This window comes from Colobus angolensis, unplaced genomic scaffold (genome assembly GCF_000951035.1).
Source record: "Colobus angolensis palliatus isolate OR3802 unplaced genomic scaffold, Cang.pa_1.0 Scaffold143, whole genome shotgun sequence".
Taxonomy (NCBI): domain Eukaryota; kingdom Metazoa; phylum Chordata; class Mammalia; order Primates; family Cercopithecidae; genus Colobus; species Colobus angolensis.
In genome coordinates this window covers 3,754,796-3,773,560 of record NW_012114522.1, presented here as the reverse complement: position 1 = coordinate 3,773,560, position 18,765 = coordinate 3,754,796, and the positions used below count along the sequence as shown (strand labels likewise).

General features: G+C 49.8%; 1 protein-coding gene across 1 annotated transcript in view; it reads right to left on the bottom strand.

The window, feature by feature from the left end:
* Positions 1 to 14,230, bottom strand: part of JAKMIP1 (janus kinase and microtubule interacting protein 1) — a 174,959-nt gene extending 160,729 nt beyond the window's left edge. Inside the window, exon 1 of the mRNA XM_011935422.1 lies at positions 14,099 to 14,230. The gene's annotated coding sequence lies outside the window, so the exon portion shown is untranslated. The remainder of the gene's footprint in view (positions 1 to 14,098) is intronic.
* Positions 14,231 to 18,765: the final 4,535 nt, after the last annotated feature.

Sequence of the window (18,765 nt, the reverse complement as noted above, 5' to 3'; positions counted from 1 at the left end):
TTCTTTGACCAACATGACCCAATTAGCAAGTGGGTGTGGAGGTTGTAGCAAGTAGATGTTGCAGCTAATTCAGTGATATTTAATTTTCTGTCAACATGCTTTGTTCTCAGAGGGCCATGGCACATTGTGCAGGGAGGAGTCTAGCTGCTAGAATCCCAAGCTAAGTATAAAAACTTTTTCTTTTTCCACTGCTACTTGCTGGCTCTTGGCTAACTCATTGCATCATTTTGGAATCTTCCCTTTATTAACATGCAAAGGCCCCTTAAGAAGTCCCAGAAAAGGCCCCAGCCATCAGGTCGTTTCTGTCTCACCTCTGCTGAAATGAGTCAAGAGACTAGCAAGTAACCACACCACCAAGAATAAGAAGGGGTAGTCAGTGACTTCCAAGCAAAGGGCAACTTCTTTTTGTGGTTTCTACATCCTTTCTACACCCGCCACCCCATATGGGCTTGAAATGTCTACATGCTGAACAGGGCACTCCTCCACAGACACCTACCAAGCACCTCCTGTGTGCACAAGGCTTTGTGAGATGTGCTGGTGGATGCACTTCACATTTCTCAGGCTTCCTCTCAAGAAAGCAGTTCCAGAAAGGGTGGAAGGGAGGGTCGTGCTGAGACAGGAAGAGAGTAGGGGCTTGAAGAGGAACAGTAATTACAGGCCTGGAGTACATAAACCAAGATGAGCTCACTACCAGGTTACTATCAGTTACCACCAGCTCAGTACGGAAGGAAGTCCTTCTCAGGTGCAGACATTTGCAGAGTCCCTCAATGTCCCAAGAGCTCCCCCCACCCCTTAAGGAGCTCCTAGCCAAGCAAAGGAGATACTGTAACAAGCCCAGGTGATAACTGGGAGACCATGAGCTATGGGTGTCAGCGTGGTGAAGGAAGGGACATCCAAAGTGGGCTCTGGCAGGGGTGAAATCAGGACATGCAGATGGAGGAGCAGGGGTCAAAGAAAAGTCGATCAGCATCAGAGAGGGAGAGCAGCAGCAACGCAAGCTCCATTCATTCATTCATTTATTCATTCATTCATTCATTCAACAGCATCCTAGTGCCTGTTCCATGCCAGACCCTGTGCTCAGCCCCAAACATGAATCTCATGTAGTCCCTTCCCTCACAGAGCTCCAGCCCGTGGGGAAGAAGACTGTGAAAGGCATCAGTCACACACCGTGACCATGACTGTGACAGACAAATGTACAGGGAAGGACCTGCCCTGGCCTTGGGAGGGTGGGTGATGCCCAAGGAGATGAGCCTGTGCAGACAGGAGGAGGAGGAGTCTGGGCAAGTTCAGGGAAAGCAGACAATTCCATAAGGTAAGGGACAGTCTTAAGGATTAAATGTTTATGTCCCCTCAAACTGATACATTTGAAACACTACGGTGGGTAATTAGGTCATCAGGGTGAAGCCTTCATGATGAGATTAGTGACCTTATAAGAAGGGACAGGAGACCAGGCTTGGTGGCTCACACCTGTAATCCCAGCACTTTGGGAGGCCGAGGAAGGTGGATTGCTTGAGCTCAGTTCAAGATCAGCTTGGGCAATATAATGAGACCTCATCTCTACAAAAAATAAAAAAAATTAGTCAGGTGTGGTGGTGCACATTTGTAGTCCCAGCTACTCGGGAGGCTGAGGAGGGAGGATCACTTGAGCCCAAGAGCTCAAGGCTGCAATGAGCAGAGATTACACCACTGCACTCCAGCCTGGGTAACAAGAGTGAGACCCTGTCTCAAAAAAAAAAAAAAAAAAGGAAAGAAAAGAAAAGAAAAAAAGAAGGGGACACAAGAGAGCTTACTTCCTGTCTCTCTCCACCATGTGAGGGCACAGCAAGAAGGCAGCCACCTGCAAACCAGGAAGAGGGGCCTCACCATGAACCAAATTGTCTGGCACCGTGATCTCAGACTTCCAACCTCCAGAACGCTGAGAAATAAGCTTCTGTTGTTTCAGCCCCTCTGTCTATGGTATTTCTGCTATGGCAGCCAAATGGTCTGAGACATAGGTAACAGCAGGAGCATCAGGAGATGAGGCCACGTGTGTGATAACAAGGAGTCTGTGCTTTATCCTGGGCCAGCGGGGAGCCCCTGGAGCAGTGGAGTGACAGCACGGTGTGAATTTCAGAAACATATCACCCTTTCTAGATACAACTGTTCCTTTTTCCAGACACTCCCTATAACTCCACAGCCATCCCAAGGAAGAAGGGAGCAGATATGACCTGGAGATGCCTAGGAAGGCACAGGTCCCTCAAGGTCTGTTCGCAGAGACTTGGAGGTCAGGCCAGTGCCAGCTCCCATGGCAGCCCTTCCTCCCGCTCAGCTCAGCTCAGCCCCGCCAGTGATGGTCCTGGAGGCTCCAGGTTCCCAGGTCCCACCTTAGTAATACGAGGACTCTTGAAGGTTGAGACAGAACAAAGAGCTAAACATGATACAGGCAGATAACAATACCACAGATATCTGGACACACAGACACAGGTGCCCTGTGAAGGGGTGCTGGCTGATGTCTAAAATGGAACAGGGCCAGGTGCGGTGGCTCACACATGTAATCCCAGCACTTTGGGAGGCCGAGGCAGGCAAATCACCTGAGGTCAGGAGTTCGAGACCAGCCTGGCCAACATGGTGAAACCCCGTCTCTACTAAAAATACAAAAATTAGCCAGGCTTGGTGGCGGGCACCTGTAATCCCAGCTACTCGGGAGGCTGAGGCAGGAGAATCGCTTGAACCTGGGAGGCAGAGGTTACAGTGAATCAAGATTGCGCCACTGCACTCCAGACTGGGTGACAGGACAAGACTCTGTCTCAATGAATAAATAAGTAAATAATTTTAGAAATGAAAGTAAAATGGAACAGAAACTTCAGCACTCAGGGTGCTGGGACTTGGTTTTCAAACCACCTTCCATGGAGCCCTGATGCTCCTTGAAGATGTTTGCGGGGGCCAGGAGTCAAAGGTCTGGAGCAACAAATGCTTGACTTCTTTTTTCTAGGTGTAATAATTTTAAACTATGATAACATCATACCAACTCAAATGGGCTACAAACCCAATATTAACCTGGGTAGACCCCACTGCAGGGACCTGGGCTGACAGGTGAACACTCAGCTTTGTGCAGGGCTTGGGGGACAGTCTCTCCTGTCATCTCCAGTGAAATGCACTCTAAGAATGCAAGGCAAGTCACTCCCAAAAACAGAATCACAAATGCGGTATGCAAGTCATTACGACAGAATATTTTCACAACCACAACAAAGTCCATTAATACTCAAGATGCCAGAACTGTTCAGACTGCAACTGTCACCCTACACTTTTCGTTCTGACAGTTGAATTCATCAGAGCAACCTCACTATCCTCATTAACTGACCTAATAACTAGTAAATGTTGTCAGTTTAAAGTCGTAAGATAAATGTGAGAGGCCGGGCGCGGTGGCTCAAGCCTGTAATCCCAGCACTTTGGGAGGCCGAGACGGGCAGATCACGAGGTCAGGAGATCGAGACCATCCTGACTATCACGGTGAAACCCCGTCTCTACTAAAAATACAAAAACTAGCCGGGCGAGGTGGCGGGCGCCTGTAGTCCCAGCTACTCGGGAGACTGAGGCAGGAGAATGGCGTACCCAGGAGGCGGAGCTTGCAGTGAGCTGAGATCCGGCCACTGCACTCCAGTCCGGGTGACAGAGCGAGACTCCACCTCAAAAAAAAAAAAAAAAAAAAAAAAGATAAATGTGAGAATAAACCATCACTTCTCTGTTTTATATATTAGAGCAGGATGGTTGAGCTATTTAAAAATTTTATTTTTGAAAAGACTTCATTGTGCAGATGGGAAAACAAACTCAAAGAGAGGTGAGGGAATCACACTGTCCTGTGAGTACCATCCCTTCTCAATAGGCAGAAACCAGGTGCCCAGCACACAACAGACACTCCACAAATGCCCTAGGGAAGGAAGGACCGCTCCCAGGCACCACAGCCAGGAAGCGGGCAGGACTCGAACTCAGACCTCCCCACTCCCAGCCCACTTCTGGTTTTCAGACTCTGCTGCCTTCCCTCCTTTCCTAGAAATGACAATACAGCCCACACTCAGCCTTACAAGGAGGGAGAGGTGGCAAGGTGACTGTGCTATAAGAGACAAGGTGCCTTCCCTCTTCCTCAAGAAAATACTAGAAGCCAAGCACAGCTGAGCGCCCGTGTGGGATGTGTGCTGTATGGACGGGAAGAGCTGCCGTCTGCACTCTAGGAAACAAGGGTCTCCTGTGCTCACCTGTAGACTCAGCAAGAGAGCTGGGGTGATTGTGCCTATCGAAGGGGGAGCAACCAATTGTCAATTATTTTAGAAACAGCCAAACAGAATGCATAACTACAGGATAAGGGGAGTGATGGTTAATACTGAGTATCAACTTGATTGGACCGAAGGATACAAAGCATTGTTCCTGAGTGTGTCTGCCAGGATCTTGCCAAAGGAGATTCACATTTGAGTCAATAGACTGGGACAGGCAGACCTGCCCTCAGTGTGGGTGGGCACCATCTAATCAGCTGCTAGCACAGCTAGAATAAAGCAGGCAGAAACTGGAAAAAGCAGACTTGCTGAGTCTTCCGGCCTCCATCTTTCTCCCGTGCTGGATGCTTCCTGCCCTCAAACATCAGACTCTAGCTTTTGGACTTTTGGACTTCCATCAGTGGTTTGCCAGGGGTCTCAGGCCTTGGGCCACTGACTGAAGGCTGCACTGTCGGCTTCCCCACTTTTGAGGTTTTGGGACTCAGACTGGCTTCCTTGCTCCTCAGCTTGCAGACCACCTAATGTGAGACTTCACCTTGTGATCGTGTGAGTCAATTCTCCCAATAAGCTTCCTTTCATACATACATCTATTCTGTTAGTTCTGTCCCGCTAGAGAACCCTAACTAATACAAGTGGGAACCAGCCCTGTCTGCCCTGGTTCTCAAACTGGAGAGCATATTGGAATTGCTCTGAGGGCTTGTTAAAAGCCAGACCCTAGTTGCAGAATCCCTGATCCAGGATATCAGAGTGGGGCCAGAGGGCCTGTGGTTCTGAGCTGCTCCCAGATGAGGCTGCTGCTGGCCCAGGACCTCATTTTGAGAACCGTGTCTCTGATCTGTTCATTACAAACCCTCCTGATTAAGGCTCATTAAGGCAGGTATTCTAGACAATACCTTTAATAGTCCACAGCCAAGTCTTCTATCTAAACTATTAAAACTATATTGAGAAAATATTTATAGAGTACAATTAAATATGAGACTAGTTCAGACTGGACATTTTTTAAAATTACCTCAGTGCGGAGGTCATTTCCCAATTGTGCTGGACAGTAAGAGGGAACAGAGAGGCACCCCATTCAGTAACGGAGATGAAATTGGACATGGCCAGTCACTCAACACAGTGGCTGGTTAGGGGCCAGAAGGAAAATGAACACGGTGTGGTGAGAATTACACAAGTCCCAAGCAGGGAAAGCTCCCAGCTAAAGTGAGGGGAATGGAGGAACAGGAGACGAGGCTTCCCTGGAGCTGGCCAGGGGCAGGTCAGGCGGATGGGCAGGATGCAGACTGAGGAGGCACGGCAGGGTAGGGAAGTCCAAGGAACGGGCATTCCAGGAAAGAGGGACGGTGAGCAAAAGCATGGAAGTTGGAAAAGGAGGTGGGGAGAGTCAGGGAAGTAAAGTAGTCAGTTTGCAAAGGGAAGTGAAGGGGCAAGCAGGAGTGATGGAGGATGAGACAGGAAGGGAAAAGTGAGGGCCTCTGGTGCCTGACTGGCAAGAATCAAACATCAGCTACAGGCCAGGCACGGCTTGATGCTACTGACTTCTAACTTCATTGCACTGTAGTCACAGAACCTGCCTAGGTTTTTTGTTTGCTTGTTTTCTCTCCTTTTAATTTTATCGAGGTTGTATTAGGGCCTAGCATATGGTCTATCCTGGAAAATGATTCATGGGCACTGAAGAATATTTATTCTGTCATTGGTCGAGTGTTCTATAGGTTTCCTTTAGGTCTAATTGGTGTACAGTGTTGTTCAAGTTCCCTGCTCCCTTGTTGATCTCCTGTAGACTTGTTCTATCTGTTATTGAAAGTGGGTGTTGACCTATCCAACTATTATTGTTGAATTATCTATTTCTCCTTTCATTTCTGTCAGGTTTTTTGTTTGTTTGCTTATTTGTTTGAGACAGTCTCTCACTCTGTTGCCCAAGCTGGAGTGCAGTGGTGCAATCACAGCTCACTGCAGCCTCAGCCTCCGCAGGCTCAGGTGATCCTCTCACCTCAGCCTCCCAAGTAGCTGGGACTACAGGCACACAACACCATGCCTGGCTAATTTTGCATTTTTTTTTTATAGAGACAGCATCTCACCATGTTGTCCAAGCTGGTCTCAAACTCCTCGGCTCAAGCAATCTGCCTGCCTCAGCCTCCCAAAATGCTAGGATTTCAGGCATGAGCCACCATGCCCAGCCCGTTTCTGTCAGTTTTTGCTTCATGTATTCTGGTGCTCTCTTGTTAGGTGCAGATATGCTTATAATTGTTATATATTCCTGATGTATTGAACTTCTTGTCATTATAAAATGTTGCTCTTTAGTAACTTTTTTTTTGTTTTAAACTCATTTTGTCTAAAATCAGTATAGCCCCTTAGCTTTCTTATGGTTGCTATTTGCATGATATATTTTTTCTCACCCTTTCACTTTCCATCTATTTGTATCCTTGAATCTAAAGTGTGTCTCCTACAGACAGTGCTATGACCTGAATGTTTATGTCCCCCCAGAATTCATGTTTCTAGTCACCAGTATGATAGCACTAGGAGGCGAGGCATTCGGCAAGTGATTAGGTCATGAGGGTGAGCCCTCGTAAGTGAGATGAGTGCCCTTGTAAAAGAAACCCTAGGGAGGTAGCTCACCCCTTCCACCATGTGAAAACACAGCAAGAAGACCGCTATCTACGGGGAGGCAGGCCCTCGTGAGACGCTGAATCTGCCCGCGCCTTCAGCTTGGACTTCCCCGCCTCTAGAACTGTGAGAAATAAATCTCTGTTGTTTATAAGCTACTCAGTCTAAGGGGTTTTGTGATAGCAGCCTGAAAGGGCCAAGACAGCGTATACTTGATCATATATTTTATCCCTAACATCTGCCTTTTGATGGGCTTATTTAACCTGTTCATCTTTAATAGTACTGATATGGTTGGACTCATGTCTTCCATTTCACTTTGTTTTCAATATGCCTCATGTCCTTTTGCTCCTTTCATTCTTCCATTACTGCCTTCTTTGGCACTAAATGAATCAGGCACCATGTTTGCCATGTAAGTCAGGAGCAAGGACTTCAAAGAGGTATTTCTTTTACATTTAGATAGCAAAATTACCTCTCTGACACTGTTCAAAGTTTCGTAAATGGCTAATTTTCAAATCTGTCATGATTTTTCTTCGTTTTGGTTCCAGTAAATGGGAGCCAATCAATCATTTATCCAATAGTCTCTGAACACCATCTACAAAAATGTCTACTACCAGCTTCCTGGGTTGGAAGCGTGGAAGTCTACAGCTTGACCTTCTTACAAGGAGGCAGAATGGGGCCATTATATTTTCGAGATCCCCTTCGTGACATGTGGTGACTGGAAGTGTGGAGATAGCTCAGTGCTTCAGTTGGGAAGGGATGGTCAGGATTCATAACAGAGTCCACAATGATGGTGTTTTCAAATGCTGTGGCATTGTTCTCACAGACAGCTGCTCACCTCTGCTCAGGAGGCTCTGATAAGCAGAGGTCCTTTCCGCATGTGCCACGATAAGCAGATAAGACACCACCCCAAACTGTTCAGCCCACATCCCTACCTAAGAGTGACTTAACACATCCCATTTCACATACCTTGCCACTTGACCTCTTAGCATACCCCCAAAGCCCTCTGCTCACTAACAATGATGAGGGGAAGCTCCAATCCAGGAGCAAATGAATCGCCAAATTCCAAATGAACAACTTATTAATTTGGGGCACCTGAGGGCACCAGCATCCCTCCCCCATCTTCTGGCTAGAGCACTCCGATTTCTAATATCTTATCCAGCAATAAGACTTGTTTGTGTCTTCAGTCGGAAGTGTCTTGCATTGGTTTTTAGCCATCCCTATAGAAAAATCCAGGGCTCTGCAATGCATAGGCTCTCACAGACTCGGTTCATCCTGGGTGCCTATGGTACTTCCTGGGAGAGATAGATCATGTCAGGAAAGCACCCATCTGCCCAGTGGTTTAAATAGATTAGGCACAATGTGGGGGCATCCAGGCCCTTTTTCAAAATAAGATATCTGGTTTGCAAAAAGAACCTCGTCAAGCCCCGAGCCTGGAAGGCTCCAAGACTTGCTGCAGAAATCCAATTACCGCTGGGCATAATGAGCTCACTCACCCAGCGCCCTGGCCCAACAACGCAGCCCTGCCAACATCCAGAAAGGAGGTTTGTCTTCCAAAGTGCATTCGGAGGGTATGGCTTGGGAGAAAGAGAAAAACCAGGCTAATGGAATAAGAAATGTGACCTTCCGGGAACACAGGCATGCGGTTTGTTTCTGAAGAACAGCCTTCTAACATTTTTCTGCTGCCTTAAACTAAAAGCGGGCTGCACCATAAGGCAGTGAAATCCCAGTCTGAGGAGGGAAAGGGAAACTTTGAGTTTTACAGAACCTTCGTAAATGTCATCTCTGGACTGATAAAACAATCTGGGGTATTCCCATCCCAACCGTTACAGTATCTGAGGCTCAAACAATTGACTGTCACTAGAGGTGGCTTCTGCAAAGAACAGAGTGATGTTTTTTTAAGCGCAGAGTGGACCTGATGCAAGCAATAGAGAGAACATACTGTACTCCTGCTAGGGTCCCTCCCAACACTGACATTATGGGAATCTGAGACTAAAAGCCAAAAATCTATTAACCACCTACTGTGCACCTTGCCCTGGCCAGGCTCTGGGAGTTCCAGTGTGAATCAGAAAGCATTCCTACCCTCATAGAGCCTTCTGTCTAGCGGAGGAGTCAGACAAGTCACTGGCAGCTGCAACACACTGTGGCCAGGGCAGAGGGTGGCGTGGGGCAGTGAGGGCCTTGGGGTTCTACCTGGCCCAGTCTGGGGATGGAGTTTTCTGGAGGAAGACGCATGATGGATCTTAAGCACAAGTGGTTGGGGCTGGGGCAGGTGAACAGGCAGATCCATCACAGGGAACAGCATGTGCAAAGGCCTGGCTCAGTTGAGAGCAGCCGGGGGACTGTGTAGCTGGACACGGGCTCTGCTGCAGGCATGGCAGGAGAGGGAGGCAGGGTGGGTCATGCCACACTGGCAAAATCAGAGGAGAGAAGGAAGCCCCATTAGTCCATTCCCCTGCCCCTGGGCCTGTCTGAATCCAGCCCCAATGACTTCATTCACTCAATCCTCATTTGTAGAGTAAGTGGGTCTCTCCCCACTCCTGGGGCCCAAGAAGGGTGGAGGAAGTGGCACCCGAGGAGCAGTGCTCAGGAGAGGGCTATGGTTCGTGGGGGAAATGGCAGGAGCTGAACTGGGAGCAGACCACGGGGGTCTGCAATGCCAGGCTAAATTTACAACATGATGCTACAGGCTGCATATAGATCCTAAGATGGTTACTATAGTGAAGCAGATTAACATATATCTATCTAACATAGTTACACATTTTTTGTTGCAAGAGCAGCTAAAATCTACTTATTCAACAAAAATCCCCAATAAATGCAATTGTATTAACAAAGTTCCCATGTTGCACTTTTCCTCTCTAGACTTGCTCATCCTGCACTCTTTCCATAAGTGAACAGCACCGTTAGGAGTAGCCAGAGCTAGATTGAACCCACCACTGCCATTTCCACCTGTGCAAGCTCAGATAAGTCACTCGTTCCCCAGCAGTGAGGTGGTGGAGGTCCAAGGAGAGGGCTGGGAGGAAGGTCCACTGCCATCCTCGATAATCACCTGGGGCTCTTCCTGCTGACTTGTGGGCACACCCGCCCCAACAGGCAGCATAATGCCAGGCACCTGAGGGCAGGTGTGCACAAGGAAAGTGAGGATGACAGTGTTAGATGACCCCTACAAATCTCAGGACAAAGTTGCCCCCAGGCATCTCTCCACATGGAGCAAGCACACACACGCAGTGACAGGGATGGGGTGATACCCCAGAATACCGGAGCTCCCAGGGTGATGTGACATGTCTCCCTCGTGGCTCCTGGCTGAGCTGGGAACTCAGCTCATAGTCCCCTCCTGGGCCTGACAGAAAGCAGTGGAGATGGGGTCCAGAGCAGAGGGGGTGCATCAAACAAGAGGGCAGGCAGCCTGCACCACATCCTGAGAATCAGCCACCCTCGGCCATCAGAGCTGGTGTGGGGCAGTTCCAGGATGGGGACAAACAGCAGCTTCACCCACACTAGGGGATGCAGGGACTGCAGAAGATGAACATGAGGTTGCAAACTCTTAAATCCTCGTGCAATGAGTATTGCAAAAGGCTTACACAGGCAAGAGCCACTGAGTGGCCAAGAGGCAATAGAGTGGCCCGACCCTCTTGGGCCACGCCAAAGTCATGGGCTTGACTGCCAGTGAGTGACAGCCCAGTGTGCGTCAGGCTCCAGACTCCAGACAGCTCTACCCCTGCGCTCCTCACCAGGCCTTCCCGAGGGCTCACAGCCAGAGACGGAGCTCCCACCACCCGTGTGACTATCCCCTGCATCTCCCTCCTGAGGCCCTCAGAGAACTCGTCACAGGCCTTAGTGGCTGGATCAGCCTCTGTATTTCAACTGTGGAGGCTATGGGTCTCCCCTCCCCCAGAACGTAAGCTGCTGTGGGCAGAGACCTTGCCACCCCCTGTCCTAATGGGGCACCAGATCCTAGCAGGGCACAAGGTGGCCCTCAAAGGTGCATTGTCATTGTTTGTCATCCAGCTGAGCTTCTTATTTACAGAGGAGGAAACTGAATCACAAAAACCATTTCATTAACTTGCCTGAGGTCACAGACCTCATAGAAGGCAGAGCTGGAGGTTGAGCCCCGGAGGCCGGAGCCTGGACCTTGCCCTCTGGAGCTTACGGCTACAGCAGCAAGGCCCAGTGGAATACAACATACATGCCATGTGTAATTTCACAGTTTTAGTAACCACATTTTAAAAAGTAAAAAGAAGGCCGGGCACGGTGGCTCAAGCCTGTAATCCCAGCACTTTGGGAGGCCGAGACGGGTGGATCACGAGGTCAGGAGATCAAGACCATCCTGGCTAACATGGTGAAACCCCGTCTCTACTAAAAATACAAAAAACTAGCCGGGTGAGGTGGCGGCGCCTGTAGTCCCAGCTACTCGGGAGGCTGAGGCAGGAGAATGGCGTGAACCTGGGAGGCGGAGCTTGCAGTGAGCTGAGATCCGGCCACTGCACTCCAGCCTGGGTGACAGAGCGAGACTCCGTCTCAAAAAAAAAAAAAAAGTAAAAAGAAGATGAAATTAATAATACATTTCATTTAGTCCAATATACACAAAATAGCATCATTTTGAAGTGAAATTCATGTGAAAATTATTACTAAGATATTTTATATTCCATGTTTTTCATACATCTTCAAGCCCAGGAGTGCATTTTATTTATTTATTTATTTATTATTTAGTTATTTATTTTGAGACGGAGTTTCGCTCTTGTCACCCAGACTGGAGTGCAGTGGTACGATCTTGGCTCACTACAACCTCCCCCTCCCAGGTTTGAGCTATTCTCCTGCCTCGGCCTCCCGAGTAGCTGAGATTACAGGCATCTGCCACCACGTTCAGCTAATTTTTGTATTTTTGGTAGAGACGGGGTTTTGCCATGTTGGCCAGGCTAGTCTTGAACTCCTGACCTCAGGTGATCCACCCCCCTCAGCCTCCCAAAGTGTTGGGATTACAGGCGTGAGCCACCGCGTCTGGCCAGGGTGTATTTTTCACTCACAGTCCATCTCAGTCCACAGGAACCACACTGCAGTGCTCAATAGCCCCTACGGGCAAGTGGCTACTGGAATAGGACAGCTCAGCTCCAGGAGGTCCCCTGGTGGTCTCAGAGCAAGCGTAAGAGTCACCTGGCATTAGAAAACTCACTGACAATCACAATGACCATGACTTCCACAAGTAACACCAGCAGCAGCGCCGGCTGACAAACACCTACTGCACACAGACGCCACTGAGCCTGTTTTGGTTTTGGTCTACATCCAAAACCAACCCCAAGAGATAGGGACATTCTCTTTATTTCACAAAAGAAGGAAGTGAAGCTCAGAAAGATAAAGGAGCAAGCACTCAATCACAGAGCTAGCAGGAGTTCAGAAATTAAGTCAGTAGCAGTGATTACTGATTGAACACCTGCTCTGTGCCAATGTCCAAGGCTGACAGAGGAGGGGAAACCCCACAGGCAGGGTTCCTGCCCTCATAGTGCTTGATTCTAGCTTCTGGGGAGGGGAAATGACAATAAAACCATTTCAGATCATGATGATTCTCAAAAGCAAACAGGGTACTGATGGGGACAAGGGGCACAGCCACTATCTGGGACAGTCAAAAACCTCCCCAAGGAGGAGAAATTTAGGCTGAGACATTGTGGTGGTTAATATTGAGTGTCAACTTGATTGGTGAAAGATGCAAAGTATTGTTCCTGGGTGTGTCTGGGAGGGTGTTCCCAAAAGAGATTAACATTTGAGTCAGTGGGCTGGGAAAGGCAGACCCACCCTCAGTCTGGGTGGGCACCATCTAACCTACTGCCAGCATGGCTAGAATAAAGCAGGCAGGAGAAGATGGAAGAGCAGACTTGCTGAGTCTTCTGGCCCCATCTTTCTCCCGTGCTGGATGCTTCCTGCCCTCGGACATCAGACTCCAAGCTGTTCAGCTTCTGGACTCTTGGACCTACACCAGTGGTTTGCCAGAGCTCTCGGGCCTTTGGCCACAGGCTGAAGGCTGTGCTGTTGGCTTCCGTACTTTTGAGGTTTTGAGACCCAGACTGATCCGCCACTGGTTTCCTTGCTTCTCAACTTGCAGACGACCTATTTTGGGACTTTACCTTGTGATTGGTAAGTCAATTCTCCTTAATAAAATCCCTTGCATATACACATATATCCGATTAGTTCTGTCCCTCTAGAGAACCCTGCGTAATACCGACATGAGGGATGAAAAGAAGCCAGTCTGGGCCAGGGCAGGGATGAACATTCCAGGCAGCAAGCAGCTCACACAAGCGCTCTGAGCAGCAAGAATCCAGCATGTTCCAGCAACCGAAAGAAAGGCGGCCAGGGCTCCCTGCGCTGTGCCAGCTGCCTCTCTGGGGCACTCGGATGGCCCCTACATCGTCCCTCCTGCCTTGGGGCGCTCCCACGCTCTTGCTTGGAAAATGAGGAGCCAACAAACCATTCTGCAGGTTTCAAGGACAAGTCAAGGCTGGGAGCCCCCAGCACAGTGCTCATCACAAGGGACTGAACTGATGCATTAATGAGCAGGGGAGGAGAGGGTGGAAAAGCCTGCAGAGCAGGACCCGGGCAGCCACAGCCTTGGGAAGAAAATGTTGGCACCCTGAGCACTGCTTCCAACACCAGCCACAAAGGTGAGAACCCCAATGTCCACCCACAGATGAATGGACAATTGTGTTATAGTCACACCATGGAATACTACTCAGCCATAAAGAGGAAGGAAGCACCGACACTCGCTACAACATGGGTGAACCTTGAAAATATCAGACTAAGTGAAGGAAGTCAGCCACAAAAAGCCACATACAATCTACGTCTACGAAATATCCAGAACAGGCAAATCCAAGGAGACAGAGGGCAGATGGATGAGTGCCAGGGCTGGGAGAGGGGAAGTGAGGATCGACTGCTCATGGACACAGGGTTTTGTTCGGGAGTGAGGAAATTGTTTTGCAACTAGATCAAGGTGATAGTTGCACAACACTGTGAATACAGTAAATGCCACTGAATTGTATAATTGAAGACGGTTAATTTAGAGTGATTGAATTTCACCTCAATTTTTTTAAGAAAAAGAAGGGGAAAAAGAACTGCTTTAATGGAAAGCACAGGTTATGATCTCATCCAATACATTCCCATGTCAGAACAAGCAGAGAGGGGCGACCAGCCACCAGATGCAACAGGATAGGGTGGGAGAAGACAGGAGACAGAAGCCCCAAGGGTGAAAGAAGCAGAAAGCTACTTACCAGCTCACTCCTTGCCTCCACTGTCAACTCCTCACAGCCCTCACCGGAAGGACACCCACCCGTGGTGATGCATCACACCCCCTCCAGCGCTGAGGAGGGACCCAGGGCCAGTCCAGGCTCCTGACTCAAAATGCAGCCAAAGGAGAAGCTCAGAGGCCAGCACACCGAGCCAGCGCCTCCCTCTGACCTGGCAGGCATAAGGGTATTTCTGCCACAATGAGCACCCGCTGGTAGTCCCTGGCTGGTGCACACAGAACGCCTTTCATTCCTTAAAGTGGCCCTTCAGCCAGTCTCAGCCATGGCGGGAGATAGGACAGCAGCAGCCTGTACCCGGGTCCTCCCATGGGAGACAGGACAGCAGGCAGCCTGTACCCGGGTCCTCCCATGGGAGACAGGACAGCAGGCAGGCTGTACCCAGGTCCTCCCAGGCCCGTTGGGAGTTTTAGGATACGCAGTGGGTCCTGAGGATGTTTGCAGGTCCTGGAAAAGATAAAGGGCCCCCCTCAGACCACACAGAGGGGAACGGGCTGACCTAACACAAGAGGGTGGTGGTGCCCAACAAAGGGAGCAGCCACTGCAGCTGCTGTCCACTGCGTGATGCTAGACGAGGCCTTTCACCTCCGTTCCTTAGTCTCATCCTCACAAACGAGGGATGTGCAGGGACCAGATTGGGGTGATCTCCATTTCCCAAATGAGGAACCTGAGTTGCAGAGGGTTCAGGGGGCTGCAGACAATAGCACAAGGTTAGCTGGTAAATGGCAGAGCTGGTGCTCAAACCCAAGTCTGATGTCACAGCCTTCTCTGTTAAATTATGATGCCACTAATATTTGTTTTATTCCACAAAACTCCCACAGGACAGCACAGGGCATCTGTGAAGAATGTGGGCTGCAGGTGAGGATGATAGAGAGTTCCAGAGGTGGATGGTAGCACTGGTTGCTCAACAGTCTGGATGTGCTTCATGCCACTGAATTGCACACTTAGAAATGGTTAATATATCAGCCATGATTAAATATTTTGATATATTTAGTATATTAACCATGATAAAAATATTTTTTAAAATGATCAGGTGCTAGCCCATCAAGGAATTGTCAACAAATTTTTGAAAATAGATACCACGCATACCACATTCTCTAAACATGGTAAAATTAACTTAGAAGCTAATAAAAATATAAATCTCCCTGCCCCGTCTCCTCCCCTCAAAAAAGAACAGGGGTTTCTTGGCTTCGAATCCCTGCTCTGGAACATACTCGCTTTATAATCCCTGGCAAGCTTCGGAGCCCCTCTGTGCCCATCTATAAAATAGAAATGCAGGTGCGTGCCTCCCTCTGGGACTGAATGGGTTCAGTCAGACCAGGGACAGCACAGACCAGTGGGAGGCAAACTCTTCCTGGAAAAAGCCAGGGAGTAAATGTCTTTGGCTTCACAGATGTCTCCCCCAGCTGCTCAGCTCTGCCAGTCTGGCACAAATGCAGCCACAGACCATATATACACAAATGGGCGTGGCTGTGTTCTAATAAAACTTTATTTACAAAAGCCCCTGGCATAGATCCCGGCACTTGCTAAGTGCCATTCACACATGTTAACTGTTATAATGAAGAAAACCATATTTCTGTCAATTCACCTCTGCAGACTTATGAAAGGCATAATACTTCTCGTTGCGGTTCTGAAGACCAATACTAACATCAAAGGCAGGAGGGAGCCCCCGGCCCCGCTGGGGAGCTGCCCCTCCCAGACTCTGAGCTGCCCCTAGGTGCTTTCACCACGGGCCCTTTCTCCTCTACTGTCCAGTATGGGGGTGGTGCAAAAGTAATGGCAAAAAACAAGATTATTTTTGCACCAACCTAATAATGACTTCTGTGGCCACTCCCTGCAAGCACGCCTGCTTCTCACGTCCTGCGGGAGGGGTTCCTAACCCAGCCGTTCACCACATGAGACCCCCAGAGCTCCTTCCCTGTCCCTGCCCCTCCCTGCTGATCCATGACCCCTGTACTGTCCACCTGGCCTCAGAAAAGCATGAGCAAAGAAAACACTTTCTGAAGGCATCCAGGGCTAGAGTCAGGATGCTGTGGTCCCACCAGTGGCCAGCCCTGGGTCACTGTCTGAGTCTCCATTTACAGCAACACCAATGGCTACTATGGACATGACAGTGATGTGCTTCCATTAAAAGCGCCAAGAAGGGGCCAGGGGTGGTAGCTCATGCCTGTAATCCCAGCACTTTGGGAGGCTAAGGTGGGCAAATCACCTGAGGTGAGGTCAGGAGTTTGAGACCAGCCTGCTTAACATGGTGAAACCCCGTCTCTACTAAAAATACAAAAAAAATTAGCAGGGCCTGGTGGCAGGTGCCTGTAATCCCAACTACTTGGGAGGCTGAGGCAGGAGAATCGCTTAAACCCACGAGGCGGATGTTGCAGTGAGCCGAGCTTGTACCACTGCACTCCAGCCTGGGCGACACAAACGAAACTGTCAAGAAAAAAAAGCACCAAGAAGGCTTTCTGATCTGTCTCTCATGCCATCCCTATCGGAAGGTCGTTTTCCATTACAGGGGTCAGTGTGCTCCATGGGGCAACATCTGAGGCCTGGAGTCAGGGACCCCCAATGCTGTGTCCCCCGGTGTCCTGAGACTCGGCTCCCTCTCCGGTGTTCACGTAGACCTCACCCTGTGTGGTGCCTTGCAGCAAAGATGAGATAACCCAAGGCAGAAGCGGGAGGTTGAGTGACGATATTTCCTTATGTGGCCCTCATTCCCCTTATCCAGACAAAGAAAGTGAGTACAAGGGCTAAGTGACTTGCCCAGTGTCACACTGTCAGTAGGGTGGGAGCTGGTCCTCAACACAGTTCCACTGACCTAGCCTGGTCCCTCATACCGCTCAGCCCACCACAACGGTGGCCACTGCTCTGATCATTAACTTCGTTGTTAGCTAAAGAAGGACCCCAAATGTGGGTATGGGAGTTTGCTCTGTGACGAGGCTAAATGAATAAATATTCTCATAGCTTCTTCACCATCATCATCCCTCATAAAGCTGCTACCTTTGCTCAGGGACCACACCTCTGATCCCCACATCAACCTAGCCAAAGAGATACCACTGCCCCCTTTTATACAGGAAACGGAGGCTCAGAGAGGTTAATCCTCTTACCCAAGATCACACAAGGATAAGGGATAAAGTACAGGTGAGTCCAACTTCAGAAGCCCTGCAGGTTGATCCCATTGCCACTATGGGGAGAGGAGTGACTCAGGAGAACTGGGACAAACCGCAGTCATCCTCAGACTCCCCAAGGGAAGCCCCCATTTAGTTAGAAAGCCCAGCAGGGAGGCACTTGCCCAATCCCAGCTAAGTGAGGCAGGGCCTGAATGGGAACCCTGGCAGTCTGGCTCAGAGCCTGAAGAGATGCAAGGTCCTACCCTGGAGGAGTTAAACAGATAGCCACAGCCTGCAGTGGCAATCGCTGCTGCCTTATGGACTAGAAATTGTTCCCTCTGCCACTTGTCCCACAGCCCAATCCACCCTTACACACCAAGAGAGTGGGGCTACAGTCCTGCCACTTCCTCAGGCAGCCTTCCTGGCCGGGCCAAGGCAGGGGCCTGTCCCCCTCTCTCCCTGCACATGGCTCTCTGACAGCACGGGCAGTGTCTGTGTGGTCACCTCCCTAGGAAAACAGAGCCCTCACCAAAGTGGGACCATCTCTCAGGCGACCTCACTGTGTCCCGTGTCCCCAGTCTCTAGTGGGCAAGATCTGCTTAAGGAAAAACTACACAAACAAATATCACACTGGACGTGTATGAAAAGTTCTGAGAACACAATGAGAGAACCACACAATCTTTCCGACAGAGTCTGGGAAAATCACAGTGATGGAACCTGAGAGCTGGACTTTAACATGAATCGTTCTCCAGATACACAAGGAAGGGGAGCATTGTTTTAGAGAGGGGGCTAAAAAAAAGCACGTGGGGAAAAACCCAAGTGTGAAGCCATGTCTACACAACACAGAGGCAGCAGGCGTGGCCGAGACATCGTGGCAGGGAGAGGGGAGAGACGGGCCAGGGAAGTCAGGACGGGAGGAACTGGTGAGGTGTGGGGACACTGGGAGTCACAGGTGGTTTGTGAAGGAGGAAAATGCCAGTCATCTCATGCATTGGGTCCACATTTGGGAGCGGCGTACTGCAAAAAGACTCCAGGTAAGAATTACCCCAGACCCCGGAGCGGAGATGTTCAGCATTACAAACCCGTACATATCTCAACAACAAAAATCTTGCAACAAGCCACAAGCCTCCACTGTGCGCCGCAACATCAGTCTCTGCAGACCGCAGATCTCCAGGAGGGTGACAGTGCCCTGCTAGGAAAGGATCCTAATCCTCCCACTCCATCCTCGAATGTGTCCCTCCTCCTTGCACATCCCAGCTATTGGAGCCACCACCCACAAGCCCAGGGTGCTAGAGGAAGGGCCAACTCCTCCCATGGCCTCGCCCTCCACACCAGCGGGTTGCTTTGACTTAGGGGAGATGTCCCTGCTATGCCCAACATTCACTGTGGGTGGAGCCCTGGGAGAGGGGCTGAGGCTGCCCCTGCCCTCCTCCCCACCTCCTCCTCTGCTCTGGAAGGCAGAGGCCATCAGATGGTAACAGCATCCTGGGACAGCTCCGCGGTCCAGGAAAGCTCAGGAAGGGCAAGGGG